Below are 7,011 nucleotides of genomic sequence, written 5' to 3' on the forward strand. Positions count from 1 at the left end.
CATGTATGTAATGAAGCTTATGGCCTGTGTGTGACTGCATAGTTTTTAACAAGGAGAACCCAGCAAACTCATTCTCTTCTCGATCTGAGGAATCACACAGCTCACATCAAGATACAAGAGTGGAACTGGGGTGATTCCTCACTTCCTTTACCTCATGTCCATCGTAGCTACTTGAACAGTGAAAAGATCTGGGTCTGTGTTCCTTGGTTTTCCCAGGGGAAAAAAGTTAAAGAGTAGTTTTGTAGATCTCAGACTCTCTTGAATTATTTTATTACAAGCCTAAGGGGAGGGGAAAGGCTATACTGAGTATAGTTTCTCTTTAAATGTCCTGTCCTGTCCATGTTAGGTTTTGGGACAACCAAGCAATATTCAGACACCTGCATGATCATGGAGACATGGCTAATTCAATTACATCAGAAATTACCCTTAACAGCCATGTTTATGGTTCTAAGTGTAAAACTATGCTACAAGATTTTGTGGTCTCAAAAGTATGTAGGTAATTAGTATTCGGTCTTTCTGTAGTCTCTTGTTCACTCTTTATGTACCTGTGATATGCAAAATATGAAGAGACCCCTTAGCCTTCAGGAGTTTACATTCTCATGGTGCTGTAGATGCAAGCAAACTGTCTCTAGTTTATTTAGAACATTGCTTGGCTATTAATTATACCATTTTGGAAGAACCCCTTGACCAAGAGTTTTAAAATGCAGAGGGCTATGCTAAATTTCAGGGCATTACTGCTTGAGTTTACATTGTTGTAGCTCTGCTCCTTACCTTTCCCCAGGGAGCTGTTCATTAATGTGAATCAGAAAAGAAACCATTCTGCCTAAGTATCCTACCACCCCTACAGCTCTCAGTAAGTGGCCCAGAAAACTTACTGCTCCCTGAAGACAGTCACCTCAGTTCCTTTTTCCCAGGGCTTTCAACTTATTCTTTATCCTCAAAGGGCCAGGATTTCTAGCTAAGCCTTTTAGAACTAAACAGAAGTCTTCAGTTTAGCCTTTTTGTATATGACTTATTTCTGTTTTGAAGCAGCATTGTAGTAGATAAATGTACCTGACTGCATCTCTAAAGAATTTGACTGACAATATTCAGTTGAATTTGCATGTATCATTGCTTTTCCCCCAGTTCTGAATCAAAGGGTTTGCATGTTTATTAAAACCAGGCCTGGTTGAAAGTGTAAGCAATAGTAGCAGGCCCATAACTGATTCTAAAATGCTAACATTTTAATGCATGGTTGAATTTTCATTATTAGGTAGTTACTAGTAATTTTCTATATGCATTTATCAATAATGAAGCAATAGATACTTGAACCAATAGCTTGGTTTTATTGTTTGAATTATTTTTGTTTTCTAATTAAAGATTGTCTTGCTTCCATTGAAAAATGGGAAGTACAAGATAAATAAGGGGCAACCACAAGACATTCAAACTATTAGGAATACAGCTGTTTCCTAGCTATATTTATTCCCAAGCATGTTTGCAAATACAAGATAAACTAAGCATGTTGAATAAGCTGCTATAACAGAATGGTGCAGGGTTCCAGAAGAGTCGGGACATAGACTAAGTAGGGTCATCTTACTTCAGAAATAAGTGTTCAGTTTGCAAAACAACCAGCTATGGGACTTGCTCGATTAGGTTTACGTAGACTAAGTTTGGGATTTCTTAAAACTATAGATTAAGCCAGATGCATGCTCTGCGGTCCCTGAATAGGCAGAAGCCAGCCTTAGTGCCATAGCTAGACTCCTTTGCAGGAGGCAAATTAGTATCTTGGAGGTGTATAGCATCAGTGTGCACATACTTCGGTTTTTCAGTAATGAGGCATCTGATCTGGAAGGTACTGATACGGACCATCTGTAAGGGACCCAGCACTCAGAGGGTCTCTGCAGAGTTACGGAAGTACTGCCGTTGCTGTTTTGATTGCACTTGTTGCTGCATTTACAGCCATTGAGCTACAGTTTCACTCTAGATGAGATGGTCAAAGTGTGGATCTTGCCTAAAACTTTTGATTCCTGATGGACAGGAAAAGTTTCTCTTCTTCCAAAAAAGATGTGTATTTAGGTGAACAAAGATGGTGAAAGGAGCAGAAGTGTCATCTAATGGCAGAGCGTTTAGCTGAGAAAAGGGTTCAGTTGCCAGCACTACCAAAACCCATGGTGGAAGCTAAGAACCGCTTAGACTTCTTGACTTGGAAATGATCCAAGCAACAAATAGTTTTGACAAATAATGAAAAGTATTTATAATGTGTGAAAGACCTAAATAGAATTCAGATAAAACTGTTTCACTGGGTTTAATCCAATTTACCTGTTACATGATGGAAAACTAGTTTGAGATTGATTTTAACCTTTTCTGTGGAGCTTTGCTATGGACGTCACCTAGAATGGTACTTCCATCGTTCAGAACTGAATTAGAGTTGTCAGTGTGGTGTTTGCTTCTGACTGAAATACAGGAATGGAGGTGTGTGATGTATCCCAAATAAAAATGTTCTTTGCCTCTTACTGATATATCTGCTAGCCAAGAAAGATGTAAGGTCAGAGTTCTTTCTTCTAACACTCGCTTCCTAATAGTCCACTAAAGTCAATTAAAACAGATCACACAGGAAAATTAAATGTATATTTGGTAGAGCTCAGACTTATAAACACCTTCAAAGTCAGAATATACTTACGATTACTGATATTTTCTAAACATTCTGACACCTTTGGTAATGGTGTGCTATGTCCTTAATTTAAATGTGCTTTTTGTTTGTTTGTTTGTTTGTTTGGCTTGGGATATAGCTCTTGGAGAACACTTAGGCCCTGGGGCCAGTCCTCAGCACTGACACCCCATCCCAAGGATCAAACAGATATTCTTTCTGCCAGCATGTTATCAGTCTTTAAACATTACTAGTCTGGGCATTAACCTTAACCCACCCATTCTTGTAAGGAAAAGGATTACGAACATTCAAGGAATCTCCCTGACAGTGGAGTGACGTCTGCCCTTCAAGCACAGGTGTTGCTGTTTGCTTGCTCTTCCGTGTTATCTTCCATTGCGCCATTGATGTATACAAGGTGATGTAAAAGAGCTTCACTGAATGTTTGAAGCACTACAAAAGGCAGCTTCTTAATCTATGCATCTTTGGGAGTTTTGAAGACATTTGACTCCTTGGAAAAGGAACTGTTTTGAGAGTTTGAAACTGCACCTGTATGTGTATGTTTTTAGCAATAAAGCATGAGCTGAGAATGCACTGAAATTTCATTGTGTGCTCTTACTTTGAAATGGGTAATTTCAGATAGTGTTGTAAGTTACAATGGGAAAAGAGGCCTTTCCATGGGCCCTTGTTGAAGTGGGCTTTAGGTGTCTTTCTGTTATCATTTAAGGGATAGGATTGAGACAAGGTCACCTTGGCTGGCCTTGAACTCAGAGATCTCTGCCTCTGCCTTTTTGAGTGCAGGATTAAAGGTGTATATCACCACCTTAGTTTTTATTTTTATTTTTTTCTGGGTTTCTTAATACCTTAGTTGTGGTGGTTTCTGGTCTGTGTTGCCCAGTGGTAACATAACCATCTGAAGAGAAGGACCATCACACTTTAATTTTAAATTTCCCTTTTAGGGACCACCTTATGTTTCATCTCGATAAATCCTTTGTTGTGGGATAATCTTTTTGTACACTGTGACGATGTGTCTCTGCCAAGGCACCTTCTGATTGGTTTAATAAAGATCTGAATGGCCAATAGCTAGGCAGGACAGGATAGGTAGGATTTCGGGGTGGGGAGGGGACGGAATTCCAGGGAAGAACCAGGCCGACATTCGCCAGCCAGAATTAGAAGAAGTCAGACGTAACTGAGGCACGTGGCAGGAAATAGATTAAAAGGGTTAAGTTAAGTTACAAGAGTTAGTTGGGAACAAGCCTAAGCTAAGGCCAAGTTTTCATAGTTAATAAGTCTCTGTGTCATTATTTAGGAACTGGAGGTCCAAAGAAAGACCTGTTATAATCCTTAAGTTTCTGTTAAGATTCTAAACAGAAGGATAAAACTATTCATTCCACTAAGTTCTTCCCATGAGAAATGTTGAAGTTGGTTTTATTCTTCAGCTAAGACAGCAAAAGAGGCAACTTACACGTTAAACTTGGCTGTAAGAACAGTGCCGGACCAAGATTCCACAGGTATAGGGCAGAGGGCTACCAGGGACTGTGGTTTGAAGTAAGACTGTCTCTTAGGGTTGATCTTTGCTGTCAGATGGTAAAGTTCCAGATCCTGAGACAAATTAATGACAGCAGTATACCAAGCACTCACTGTACCACTGTCCTCCAGCATCCTTATTTCTGCTCCTGCAGCCCTACAGGTGCTCCTTTGCTTATACCTCTTTCTGCTCAGGCTGTGCATTTGCTGCTTCTCCATTTACTCCATGTTCCTGTTACATGAATTTGTACAGGGAGGATGATGCTAAGGCCCAGAGTGAAAGTCATTTATAAGATGCACTGATTTTGTTATTTAACAAGGTGTGTGTGTGTGTGTGGTTTTTTTGAGACAGGGTTTCTCTGTGGTTCCAGCTGTCCTGGAACTTGCTCTGTAGACCAGCCTGGCCATGAACTCACTGAGATCCCGCCCACCTATGCTTCCCAAGTGCTGGGATTAAAGGCGTGCGCCACCAATGCCCAGCACTAGCTTTTTTTTTTTTTTTTTTTTTTTTTTTTTGGTTTTTCGAGACAGGGTTTCTCTGTGTAGCTTTGCGCCTTTCCTGGAACTCGCTTTGGAGACCAGGCTGGCCTCGAACTCACAGAGATCCGCCTGGCTCTGCCTCCCGAGTGCTGGGATTAAAGGCGTGCACCACCACCGCCCGGCAACACTAGCTTTTTTTAAAGAAAGATTATTGGGCTGTAAGAGCTCAGCAGATAGAGATATTTGCTCCTAAGCCTGACCTTCATTTGATATTCAGGACCCTAGCTGTAGGAAAGAAATGACTCCCATAAGTTAACATGTCTCCAGACATGCACACAGAACAAATGTAAAAACAGATTCCAAACTGGATGTAGTGGTGTGTGTCTGTAATGCTGGCACTTGGGAGGTAGAGGCAGAAGGATCAGTTCAGATTCTTACTATGGAACTGGTCTGAAGCCAGCCTGGAATACAGTAAAGGAAGATGTTACAAACTTCAAGATAGGCTGTTGTCAAATAAAGAGAAACAAGCAAGCTACTGGCTTTTATTATCTGAGTGCTCAAGGACGAGAATTTTTAGCATTGTGATGAGCAGCATTTACTGGTAAATTCCACACAATATCTATGTTACAGATATTGGCATCCACACCTGTGACATGGGCCTTCCTCAAACCTTGATAAGGCTATTATATTTTTGATTTCCTATAATTGCGTTTTCACAGCTTTGTATGACATGGGCCTCCGTCAAACCTTGTAAGAACATCAGCCTATTAATGGTGTGTGTGTGAAGGGGTGGGTCTTTCTTTTTTTTTTTTTTTTTTTTTTGGTTTTTTCAAGACAGGGTTTCTCTGTGTAGCTTTGTGCCTTTCCTGGAACTCGCTTTGGAGACCAGGCTGGCCTCGAACTCACAGAGATCTGCCTGCCTTTGCCTCCCGAGTGCTGGGACTAAAGGCGTGCACCACCACCGCCCGGCGGGGTGGGTCTTTCTTTAAAGAGTCAAGTGGAATTATAAAAACGTATCCAAGCACTCATTTTTTAATCTTTGGGGGGTGGGGTAGGACAGGGTTTCTCTGTGTAGTCCTGGAACTCCCTTTGTAGATCAAACAGAGATCCTGCCTCTGCCTCCCAAGTGCCAGGTACTCCTTTATAAGCAAAGCATACTCTGGAAGAGATGTATCTTTAAAAGTTTTCTTGGCCAGGCGGTGGTGGCGCACGCCTTTAATCCCAGCACTCAGGAGGCAGAGGCAGGCGGATCTCTGTGAGTTCGAGGCCAGCCTGGGCTACCAAGTGAGTTCCAGGAAAGGCGCAAAGCTACAGAGAAACCCTGTCTCGAAAAACCAAAAAAAAAAAAAAAAAAAAGTTTTCATGTTTTATTTTTGTTTTTGAAGACAGGGTTCCTCTGTGTACCAGTCCTGGTTGTCCTGGAACTCAGATCTGCCTGTCTCTGCCTCCCAAGTACTAGGATTGATTAATGGTGTACACCACCACCACCCAGTTTTATTTTGTTTTTTTTTCCCAGAGCCCCACGACATTCTTTTATTTAGAATATTCTATCAGTTCATTGTCTTTGAAACCAGTGTTAGCCGGGCGGTGGTGGCGCACGCCTTTAATCCCAGCACTCGGGAGGCAGAGGCAGGCGGATCTCTGTGAGTTTGAGGCCAGCCTGGGCTACCAAGTGAGTCCCAGGAAAGGCGCAAAGCTACATAGAGAAACCCTGTCTCGAAAAACCAAAAAAGAAAAAAGAAACCAGTGTTATTTGTTGTTTTTAACAAAATCTCAATCATTCGTTTAATTTTACCAATAAAGACTAGGGAGACAGATGCCAGGGTAGAAGCCTGCTAGCTCAGAGAGGCAGAGAAAGCACCCAGCTGACCTTCCTCCTCAGCCTACTTCCAGAAGCCTCCCACCGCCTTCTATGCTGTCTCAAATACCTCTCCTCAAACTGAATGTCCCTCCTCTCTTCTACTTCCTGTGCGTCTTTCTATCCGTCCTCCTGACTCCCTTTACTCTATGGTTTTTCCTAATAATCCTATGTTCACTTCCTGTCAGCTGGTTACTTGCTCTTGACCTATGGTTGACTTTATATAGTCCTGTTTACAATATTCAAGCAGAAAGTTCTTGAATTAAAGGTGTGTGCGAGGGCTGAGCCACAACACAACTAGAAACAGGGTTTTTTTTTTCAGTAAAACAATCTCAGGATCCACAGTGTGATCAAACATCCTGCAACAGTTATTTGTCTTTAAAAGCTTTTATTAGCATATATTAATTATATACAATGGATTTTGACATTTTCATACTGTATTTGGATCACATTCACATCCTCTTCCCCCTCCCAAACAGTTCCCTTTTTCCCATAGCTCCTCCTCTGCTTTCACGTCTTTATT

The sequence above is a fragment of the Peromyscus eremicus genome, chromosome 4 (genome assembly GCF_949786415.1).
Source record: "Peromyscus eremicus chromosome 4, PerEre_H2_v1, whole genome shotgun sequence".
In the NCBI taxonomy this organism is placed as follows: domain Eukaryota; kingdom Metazoa; phylum Chordata; class Mammalia; order Rodentia; family Cricetidae; genus Peromyscus; species Peromyscus eremicus.